Genomic DNA, 11819 nt, shown 5'->3' with positions numbered 1-11819 from the left:
ATTTTCATATTTCAACTTCAGATGAACGTAAGCTTTCCATTAATGCCAATCTTCCCATCCTGGCCTACCCTTGAGAGTGGCAGTGAAAAAATTCGATTTTCAATATTTCTATTTATTTACGGCGATGAAGAATAAAACTATCACTATATTTTTTCAGATCTATAATGGGCTCTGTATGATTCTGACCCTTGAGGGTGGCAATGGAGTTTGATCAGCCGTGAATCTAACCCCTGAGACTCGCATGCATCCGCAGCAGCTATATGCTGCTCGGCGAGACTTGAGTACACCTCCATCTGGTGTATCAGGGCCACAGATAGAGCTGGAAAGGATTGTTCTCAGAGAAGGTCAGGCGGCATACAGGCCTTAGGAGAGCAAAGTATGACCGAGGCTCATCGGACCATTCATTCTATAGTTCGATGCAGCATCGGCTGCCGAATCATGCATAGAGAATTTAGTGAAAGCGCATGTGAGATGCAGCACATGGTATCCTCACAAGCATGCATCTCTAGATCGTACACAGCCAACACTGCAGAAGATCATCAAAATGATCTGATGAGGCTTGGGTATCTACCAGCTCCGGAGGCCGTTCAACTAGAATCTACAATGGATAATCAGAATCAATGTAATTGTTATGCGAATTGGATCCAGTTGCACGAGGTAACTAGATTATATCTATTGCTAACCCGGTTCTAATCACGAAGGGCATGTATCCTCTAACATTTCAATCCGCCCAGTCGAGCAGATGTCAGTGATCAGAGTTGGTGCGTGTCCAAAAGGCATCATATGACTATTGCAGTTGCACCTAAATCTCACAGACTAATAAATGGCTCCAAATTCTTGGACCATATATTGAACGGAAGCTGGCAGATTTGAAGTCTGCGCGCATGTCGAGTTTTCTTGGATCGAGCAGCTAAACGCGGACCAAGACATGGTCTAATTCCATAAATATGTCGATCTAAGCTGACCGTTGTCCGAGCATAATTTAGTTTATCTGGCAGTTACTAGCGAAACACCTCATCCTCGTGCACTGCAATCTGATGGCCCTTGTGCATCATCCTTCCTTGTTGTTTCTCGCAAGACGTGGTCACTTCTTTCATGGAGGTCAATGAATCTGATGATCCGTGGCCCACAGTTTCTGGTTGAAGTCTAGAAGTGTGTTCTCCGTTCATATTTTCTCTCTTTCTTAATGAAAAAGAGAAGATCGGGCATCAACTTGGCTGCATAAATTTCAGCATGGCCCCATGCTTACCGTGCGGATCATGGCAGCCGTCTTAGGACATCAAGTTGGCCTCTAAATTTGCGGTTAGTAGTTGGTTGTTGGGCCAAGGTGACAGCCCATACAGCTCGACTCCGACTCATTTCCAGACAAGTGGACTGTCGACTCTAGCTTGTCCGGAAGCTGAGATTTTCGCTTTGATTTGGCTGGAACTGCACTGTTTCAACATGACCGAACGGCCACTCATATAAATTCTCGTGAGATCGCTTGATGTGGCTCAATTCTCGCATGACCAACCGATTTAGTTGGAAAGTTGGCAGCGATGGGAGTGCATTAAAAAGCCCGACGATGCCCTCGCCTCTCCCCTACAAATAGTCTCCCCCGAGCTCATAATACGAGCCACTCCATAGAATAGAGGAAGAGAAAGGCCGGTCTCATCCTCTCCTATCACCCTCATGGAGCTCTTGTCGCTGGCATCCGCCATCCTTCTCCTCTGCTCTTTATTCCTTGTATGGAGAGTCTTCGACGGGAGGAGGAACCGGAACTGCTACCTCCTCGACTACATCTGCTTCAAGGCGTCGGACAGCCGCATGATCTCCACCGAGCTCAGCGGCGACATCATCTACCGCAACGAGAACTTGGGCCTCCCCGAATACAAGTTCCTCCTCAAGGTCATCGTCAACTCCGGCATCGGCGAGCAGACCTACGGCCCGAAGAATATAGTCGACGGGCGCGAGAATTCCCCGACCCACGAGGACGGCATCTCCGAGATGGACGACTGCTTCAACGCCACGCTCGAGGAGCTCTTCCGCAAGTCAGGCTTCGGCCCGTCGGACATCGACATGCTCGTGGTCAGCGTCTCCATGTTCTCCCCCGGCCCCTCCCTCGCGTCGCGGATCGTGCAGCGGTACGGGATGCGGGAAGACATCAAGGTCTTCAACCTCTCCGGGATGGGGTGCAGCGCGAGCCTCATCGCAGTCCAGCTGGTCAGGGATGTCTTCAGGGTGCGCAAGAAGATGCTGGCCGTCGTGGCGACATCCGAGTCCATCAGTCCGAACTGGTACTCCGGCAGCGACAAGTCGATGATGCTGGGGAACTGCCTCTTCCGTTCCGGCGGCTGCACCATGCTTCTCACCAACGATCCCGCACTGAAGCGCCGCGCGAAGATGCGCCTCGGGTGCCTCGTGCGCACCCACATCGGCGCCAGCGACGACGCCCACGGCTGCGCGATGCAGAAGGAGGACGACGTCGGGCGCGTCGGGTTCCACCTCAGCAAGAGCCTCCCGAAGGCGGCGGCGCGCGCCTTCTCGGACAACCTCCAAACGCTAGCTCCGCAGGTGCTCCCAGTGAGGGAGCTCCTCCTTTACATCGCCCGGGGTGTTCGGCAGATGCTGAACGGCGGCAGCAAGGACCCGACGGCGGCCGCGAGAGTGAACTTCAAGGCCGGGGTGGAGCACTTCTGCCTCCACCCCGGGGGGGCGGCGGTGATCGAGGGGGTGGGGAGGAGTCTCGGGCTCACTAAGTATGACCTGGAGCCTGCGAGGATGACGCTGCACCGGTGGGGGAACACGTCGGCCAGCAGCCTGTGGTACGTGCTCGGTTACATGGAAGCCAAGAAGAGGCTGAGGAGGAGCGACAGGGTGCTGATGATAAGCTTCGGGGCGGGCTTCAAGTGCAACAGCTGCTTGTGGGAGGTGCTGAGAGACCTCGAGGATGGGGGCGTGTGGGAGGATTGCATCCAGAGCTACCCTCCTCAATCCTTAGTCAATCCCTTCATGGAGAGGTACGGCTGGATCAATGACGGCTGAGCTCTCCATCTGTAGTTCATTACCCTTTTCCTTTCCTTCATGTTTTTGGAAGATGATGAATCTATATATATATATATATATATAGATTACAGATGTCTTCATGCGTGGTGTGGTCTTTGTTTTTATTTCTTTTTTCCTTCAATTCCCCCTCTTTGTTTGATTTGTTCGATTACTTTGAATAAGTTACCATTGGACCTATCAAAATCAATAAACAAATAAATAACTTATTATTCTGTTGATTGGGTTGGTGAGGGCTCACCATCATCAGAAGTTGCACGACGTATTATTAATTTTGGGAGTGGAGGTAACAGGGATATCGCAGTTTTGTCGATAACAGCTGATTCGCTGTATCCGGGTTCCATGCAGGGGGGCACCCCACGAGCATAGGTGCTCTGCTCTCGGCTTTTAATTTCAGAAATTAATGCTGGGTCTGAGAGCATGTGTGACCGCATACATCTGTTGTTCTTAGGCTCGACTTGGGTCTTGCCCACATGGTTTCTCCATCAAAAGCTTATGAACATTAGTACACAGCCACTTACTTCGCTATACAAGCACTGTACCGTTAGTCCTTCTTTTTTTTGAAAAAAAAAAAAGAAGATTTCCTTTGGATATACTACTTACTGCATTACCGCTTTCTCTGCAAAAAAGATATACTGCATGCCATCCTTAGTTCCAAGGGATTCGCATCCCTCTTGGGACCACGAAAGGACCGATCGAGCCGCAGAACAGAGCGGGGCCACATATCCATGCATGTGAACCACAAAGCTGAGGCATTGTTAATTAGATGATTAATTTTCGAAATTCCGGGATATATATCTACAAAGCTTGCACATAGAGAAGGTACGGAGTGGTTCTTTATCTTATCATTGCCTTAAGGTTTGGAACTGAACTGCAAGCATATATATAATTAAGGATATTGCTAAGAGTTAGCAGTCGAAGGGAGTTTGAACTGTGAAGAAATTACCGGTGCGCACAGAGAAGGAGCTGTGAGGGAGAGAATGCAGAGAATACGCCCTTGACTATATGGAGGATAAGGAATTAGGCAGCCTAGGGACTGATTTTTTTTCTTATCTTATTGTTGAGAAAGGAAAGCAGGCAAAGCCAAGCAGGCAAGTGGGCTGGGGGCAAAGGCACCATGAGAAGAATAGACTTGATGGTTGTTAGACTGTACTAAAAATTTTTATAATAGAATGGAAAAGAAAATGAACAATTATAATTTTTTGTTAGTGGATCATAAAAAAGGACAAGGAATGCTTTAAGTTTTAACTGATGCTTGATACCTGCAAGACCTGCACAAGATCTTATTTAATGTACTGTCTCGCTTACAGCGTTCTTGAGTCGCTCCCAACAGTAGCGATCGCTAAAAAAAATAAATAAAGTTGCGTGAGATGATTCTATCAAACGAGGGACAGGTCTTGAAGGCACCATAACTGTTATTTATTGGCCTACCGGACGCCAATCTGCTGCAATGCAAGTATGCAACATTATAACCTGGTCCTCGTTTGGCCAAAAGGATATGATACATTGAATAAAAATATTTCAACCATTCGATATTTATTATCATACTTGTAACCCGTCCAATATAAGTATATGTCTTGCAAGTGAGGAAGCAACCGGGGGAGCGAAATTTGGAAGGCAGAGGTGTATTTTTTTCGAATTCCTCATTATAATTGCTATTAAATTAAAAGTTAAATTACATATTATCCTGGTGGCCATAGCTCTCTTCTTGGAAACTAGAGGCTTTAGCTATTTAGATGATGCATTCCAAGAAACTAACGGTACACGGTTTAGTACAGATGGACCTTCCATTTTTTCTCTTCTATGTGTGCAAATATAAAATTAATAAGAAACTATAAAATAAAATAGTTGCTTGAACAATAATAAATATAACAGCAACTATCAAATCAGTACAGCTGGTTTTTAAAATCTTAATTTGCCAAATAATTATGAGCGTATGGCTAGAATCAGGATATATTGGAATGAAAATCAAAATAGCTATATTTTGTTGACGCATTTGGTTTGTACCTCTAATCGAACCTAGAATCAAAATAAAATTTGAATGCTAGCAAAAAGTATATATTGAATTCGGAAAGGTTTGAACATTTTTATTTTTTTCTAAAATCGGAATTGGAATAAGACTTCCTTCAACTAAATGGCTGGGACGGAAGTTATTTATTTTTATTTTTATTAGAGAGTCACTTTTTTTCAACCGAACATGCTCTACAATGTCATGACATACAAAATAAAAAAGAGGAGATTGATTAGCAATGAATCAAATGTACGTTGTTATGTTAATGAAACAGAGAGGCCGGGGTTTACCAGCTTGTCTTGCCGGAAAAGAGATGGACGGCAATAAGGAGGAGAACTAAAAGAATGGGCTTGGAGGATTGAAAGAGAGCCTTCATTGCATAATGTCTCTCCACTGTTTTCCCACATGGAGTATGTCTTCATAGACTCCGGGAAGAACACAGAGGGAGCGAATCTTTTATTATTACTGAAAATATACTGTTCTTTTTTTTTTTTGTTTTAGGTAAACTCAGAAATTTACTTCATTATTGATAGATATGCATGATTAATGTTCGTATCAGGACAATAAATGCCGCCTCAAGCCATGCAATTCTACCACCTTTCCCCGCCCCTGCCCTCCTCTATTCCCCTGTTTCCTTCTGATCTTATTAATGTCTTCCGGCCCGTGAAGCTGATCTTGATTTGTATTTCGTACACCTTCATCGATGGTTGTTGGTTTTACAACCTTTCATTCCTTTTAGAAAAAGAATATACATGAAGACACTTCCATATTTCAATGCCCACGTTTACTTGTTTATCCAATCAATATCTGCTGATCAAAATTTATTTCCCTCATGCCATTTTTCACAAACGCCCATGGAGACTTTACGTCTTGGGTGATGTATCACCGAGGAAATGATACTCCAACAGCCTTTCAGGAGAAAAAAAAAAAAGAGCATTATAATGTGGGCAATGCCACATTATAACTCAAAAAAATAACTCAAGAAATTCACTCGACCGTCTTCAATCATTCTTATTGCTTCATTATGTAAGACAATTCATAATGCAAATTCAAAGGGAGCAATGAGAATACAACAAACCAACGACTGTTTTTTGAGTTAAATTTTTGAGTACCTATAGTATTTTTTTGCTATAATATATACACAAATCAAAATAACAAAGGAGAGAAAGGGGTAGAGAGATGTAAGTTTTATTATGTTAATAAAATTGCATCCTTATTGATAATTCAGGATTAAAAAAAAAAAGAAGATTGGTAAGACTAGGGCAACGTGCAGCAGTATATCGAATCAATACCCCCAGTATAGCTGTAGAAACTGTCGTGTAATCCTTTGTGGTATTTTATCATGGAGGTGTTAAAAAAAGTATATATTTCTAGAATATGAAGTTTATATTGTTTTGATGTAGTCTTCTGTGCCGCATTGATCTAAAATATAAATATCCATTTTTGTGTAAAAAATGGGGCAGCCCATTAATTATTAATTGAAGAAATGCAATCCTTACATCAAGGATATCAAAATTAAAAGAAATCCATAGAACAAAGAAGTTAAGGGACCTACCATGGAAGGTCAATTAGGGGGACAAAGTAGCTGTATCAGAAGGAAAATGGTTGATTATAAGATAGAGATAGGGGCGACAACGTGGTTGATCTTATCAGCTTGCATCTTTCGACATATGAAAAGGATGAATATAGCTAGAAGAACAAATTTGGAGAACTCGAGGAGGGCGTCGGTTGCATGCCCTAATTACACCACTTTCCTACTTGAACTACAATCTTTCATGCTTTGGATATACTCAATGTCCAGGCTTTGGCTTGACTATCATTTTAATTATATTTCGGCCCCTATTGATTAAGCTTTTAATATAAAACTTAATTTTGATGCCACTTTTATATTTAATCCCTGATCTTGCCGTACGTAAACAGGGATAAATATGCAAAACAATGGACTGAAATATGAATAGACACAAATAATAAAATACTAATTAAGGAAGGATTAAATATAAAATGGCGGTCAAAGAAAAGACTGATTTAAATTTTCTATGATGATTTTATTTTTTAAATAAAAATTTATTAAACTAATTTAGAGTAAATACAACCGTGGGAATGAGAAAATAAAAAATCTAACAATTGAGAAGGAAAATTAGATACTAATAGCTACAAAATAGATTCTGCATGAACAACAACATATGATGCCATCTAATTCTTCTCTAAAAATACGGTCTTGCGTCAAAACTTTGAAGAGATGCACCCATATGTAAACAATCCTGCATCAAGGGATAGCTATTGAATTCTAAAGAAGCTGAACCAATCAACCACTTAATAACTATCAAGCAATCACACTCCAAAATGATGCGAGAAGTTTTCAAAATTTTAATTGCACATGATATATCTTCCCATGCAGCTCGCTATTCTGCTATAGGAACTGTAGTTTCAAACAATCTAACTCCACCTGCTACTAGTACTGGACCACTCACACTTCTAATAATGAAGCTAGCTCTTGCCAACTTATCCCTATTCAGGATAGTACCTTAACAGGAATACAGAGCTTCGGCCGGGCCTTAACAGAACTTGTTTGCATCCCCGCGGGCTGCAACCCATGAGCCCAAATAATTTTACAGATTCGGATCGGGGTGGGTCGTAAGATTGAAAATTCAAAATTACCTAAATTTTAAATAGTTTAGGTTCGGATCGGGTTGGGTCTAAATTCAGTAAATTCAGATCCAACCCAGAAAATAGAACGAATCTAATTTTAGAATTTGGTCCGGCCTCATGGATCCTCCAAAATAGGTAGGATTGGGTCTAAGCAGGTTGGGTCGAGTTGGGTTACATGTCAACGCTGCCCATTGCAGCTTTAGTAACGAGGCCTCAAAATTCTCTTGGACGTGCAGATCATCGTGCAATATGGCTGGGTGCACTTTGGCATTGGCTCGCAGTCAGAGTGAGCCTCGCTCCCGCTCTTTTCTTCTACACGCAAACAGAACAAAACAACCAAATAGCATCATAATCCACATATCTATCAACTTCTAACAAAACTATTTGAGTCATGAAAACTCACCTCCTTGTGCCTGTGAAGAAGAGATGAGGAGGACAGGGACGAACAGGGCCAAAAGCATGGGCTTGAAGGTTAGGAAATGAGCAATTATTGCAGCAGGTCCTTCGCAGTGCAAGCTCACTGTGACGACTTCATATATATATATATATATATATATATATATATATATATATGAGGAGGACAGGGACGAACAGGGCCAAAGGCATGGGCTTGAAGGCAAGGAAATGAGCAATTATTGTAGCAGGTCCTTTGCAGTGCAAGCTCACCGCGACGACTTCATACATACATATGTATGTATGTATGTATGTATGTATGTATGAAGGAGGGGGGACCGGATGGTTATCTATCTATTATATATGACTCATAATTTTTTTAAGAAAATAAATAATCATATTAACATGCTATTAACTTGATTTATCTTTCACTTAGTAATTTTGTTATTCTATCGTCATAAAGTTTAACTATCCAGCTTATATATGCATTTATATCTATATATTCTGCATCTAGTTTATATCTGTATCCATTTAATTTTAAATAAATATAGATATGAATATTCTAATATTTAATCTGATTTTAGCCTTATCTTTAGTGGATTTTCTGAGAGATTTGCTAAGAACGAAATCTTTGCATCACAATTTAAAAAACAATGAGCCATTATCGCAACAAGTCCTGCTTGCTCGTTTTGCCAACATATAAGACCAGAGACATGCCCATGGGAATGAACCTAGCTCTATGCTTTTACTTATTGGATTTTCTGAGAGGCTTAAATGCTTTACATCAAAAATTAATAAAACGATGTGATTTCACTTTTTTTAGGTACTTGTTGATGGAAAGTGATTGTATTAGCAAGATTACTCTTGCTGTTTTTGCAAAGAGTGAATCACATCCAACGAATCTCCAGACAAGCAAAATGTTTCCGAAAATTCAATGAGCTAACTGTTGATCTCTCTCTACACGCGTTGTTTGCATCGAAGAATACTGTGCAGCATTTGATGACCGCCGTTAGAAGATAGATAGTGATCAAATAGGATGGTCTTAAATTTGGAAATAGGACAACAACCCAGCCATAATCGGACCGGAACAGATGTGCATGCGTCTAGTCGCATTCCTACACCTCGTGAATCAAATCCAACCAATCTGCAGACAAAATGTTTCCAAAAATTTAAGGAGCTAACGGTTGATCTCTCTCTACACATAAGGGATCACACTAGCAAACAGCACGTATCTTCTGTGGTGCACTACTGTTTGCATCGAAGAATATTGTGCAGCATTTGATGACCACCAGTAGAAGATAGACGGCCATCAAACAAGATAGTCTTACATACCATACACGACATGTTTTATTTTTTCTGATGGCGGCCATGCAGCAATCTGCGGTGTAAACAACGACGCACCGGTGAGTATCCTAGGTGATGCGCAGATGGTATCGGTGTCAAATCGAAATATGGTTGAGATTTATATAAACTTAATAATATGATAAAGAAGAAGAAAGCTATCGAAGTCCATTAAAAACAGGAGGATTTTCTTTGCTGTAAAATTTTACATTATTCCTAGCATACCGTGCAGGACACAGTATGAATCAGCAAATGCAAGTCTAAATGCCCAAAGGGCAGCAGCAATTGAGATAGATTCCCCGGGAATAGCTGCAGAAACCTGCCTTGTTAATTCTTTTTTTTTTCGGTGAAAAAATAGGAGGGGAGGGGGAGAGGTGAACCTCACCCGCGTAGCAGCTCCCACTGGGCCCCCCTTCTACCAGAGAATGTTCGATGTAGGCCGCAAGTTTTCACGTAGCCTCCCCAACCCACGGACTCATCATCCATGTATGAGTACGTCACCCCAGCGCCATCTCGGTACCAGTGGACCAGTAGCGCTCCCACCGGCAGCGTCCAGGCATGGGGCATCCGATCCTCAAATTTAATCGACGCCCGTGCGTTTCGAACTTGGGCCACCCCGGTGGAAGCCAACGCCCTGTTCCATCTGTGCTACCACCTTGGTCAGAATGCTGTGCAACATGGCACGGTGCAGTTGGGCAGCGACTCGCAGTGAGCCCCACGGTCGCTCTTCTACGCAAACAGAACCAGCAAACGAGCATCGTAACCATCATATCTAGCTATTTCTAACCAAAACTATAAGAGTCATGAAAGCTTACATTATCTTGTGCCTGGGAAGAAGAGATAAGGAGGAGGAGGAGGACGAATAGGGCCAGAGGGATAGACTTGAAGGTTCTGAAACGAGCCATTGTTGCAATAGGTCCTTTGCAGTGCTTGCTCACTTTGACCACTTTATATAAGACCAGAAACATGCCTAAGGGAATGAACCTACCTACTGTTACCTACTAGATTTTCTGAGAGATTTGCTAGCAGGGAAATCTTTACGTCAATATGTAGAAAATAATGAGACATTATTGCAGACAAGGACTTGGCAGTGCTTGCTTGTTTTGACGACTTCATATAACAGCAGAGACATGCCCATGGGAACGAACTTCTATACTTTTGCATCAAAATTAAGAAAACTGTGGTTTCGCTTTTCTTTTTTCTGCATACTTGTTGCTGGAAAGTGATTATATGAGCAAGATTGCTCTTGCCGTTTTTGCAAAGAGAGACTTAATACTCAGATCTTTTATGGGACTGTTATTTTGATTCAGTCCTTGCAAAGGATCGAGTTAGCCGGCCGGTGAGGCCTTCAGGTGGTGTTCAGGGAGACCTTCCTCGGAATCTCACCTCTGTTCGTGTTGGAGAGGTATACCAACCATAGACAGGGCTCTGATGCTGCTATGCGTCCAGCGTAAACAGTGGAAGTGGCTAGGCTGGTGAAATCTGATAGAAACTGATCCTCAAGTCTTCAAAGTTGACGGGCTCCTTCTTGAACTGGCGGTTTAACCTCCCAGCCCACTCTATATCTCAGAGCCAGCTTTGCCAGGCGCAGATTTAACGCTGCAACAGGCTACTGATGACTTGGGCTAGGGGTCTCTTCCAAAGAGACCATTGAATAAGTAGGCAAATGGCACGCTCCCTAACCAGTTGCCCTTCCAAAATATGGCTTCTTTTTCCTTTTTTTTTTTTTTTTTGCCGCTGCCCAAATGGAATGAGGTACAATTCTAAAAGACCTTCATGTCTCTGCTGATGTCTGTCCAAATTGGGGAGACCTCTACCAACGATCTCCTCTCACTCTTTTTAAACTTTCTTCTAGAGTAGTATGCATTGTTTATCCATTTAAACCAAGGTGCCTCTGGTCCCTTGAGGAATTTCTAATACCGCTATCATTTCAAGAATCAAGAGAGTTTGAGCTTCTAATGGAATTGTTGGAACCAGATAGACCGAATAAAGCTGCAAATGTGCCAATTTGGAAACTTACAAGTAACCGAAACCACCTCTCGGTGAGCTCATTCTACAAATTTATTATTTGGCCTTTCTACAAATCCAGTTTGGAAGGGAGCGACACTGGAAAAAGCTAAAATCTTTCTTCGGCTCACACTAAAGAACAAACTTCATACAGATGAGGTGTTAACAAAGAAAGGCTGGAGGTTTGGCTTGGATTGTCCCATCTGCGATGCAAACTCCTCCGAAACTGGTGCACGCTTATTTATTAGATATCCATTTGTCAGAAGTATTTGGTTTATTTGAAAGTTACACCCTAAGCTAAGAGGTTGGCCGACAAACCTTCTAGACCTTTGGACAGTGATTATATACTTGAGCATGAATGCAGAGCAAAGCAATA

At 42.5% G+C, this 11819-nt stretch overlaps 1 pseudogene; it reads left to right on the top strand.

Annotated features, from left to right (window-relative positions):
* The first annotated feature begins 1434 nt into the window (after positions 1–1434).
* On the top strand, positions 1435–3602 carry LOC103711829 (3-ketoacyl-CoA synthase 12-like; annotated as a pseudogene).
* Positions 3603–11819: the final 8217 nt, after the last annotated feature.

This window comes from Phoenix dactylifera, chromosome 16, assembly GCF_051530095.1.
Source record: "Phoenix dactylifera cultivar Ajwa chromosome 16, Ajwa_hap1_PhDact_Kaust_v1.1, whole genome shotgun sequence".
In the NCBI taxonomy this organism is placed as follows: Eukaryota; Viridiplantae; Streptophyta; class Magnoliopsida; order Arecales; family Arecaceae; genus Phoenix; species Phoenix dactylifera.
This window is presented reverse-complemented; position numbering and strand designations above follow the sequence as displayed.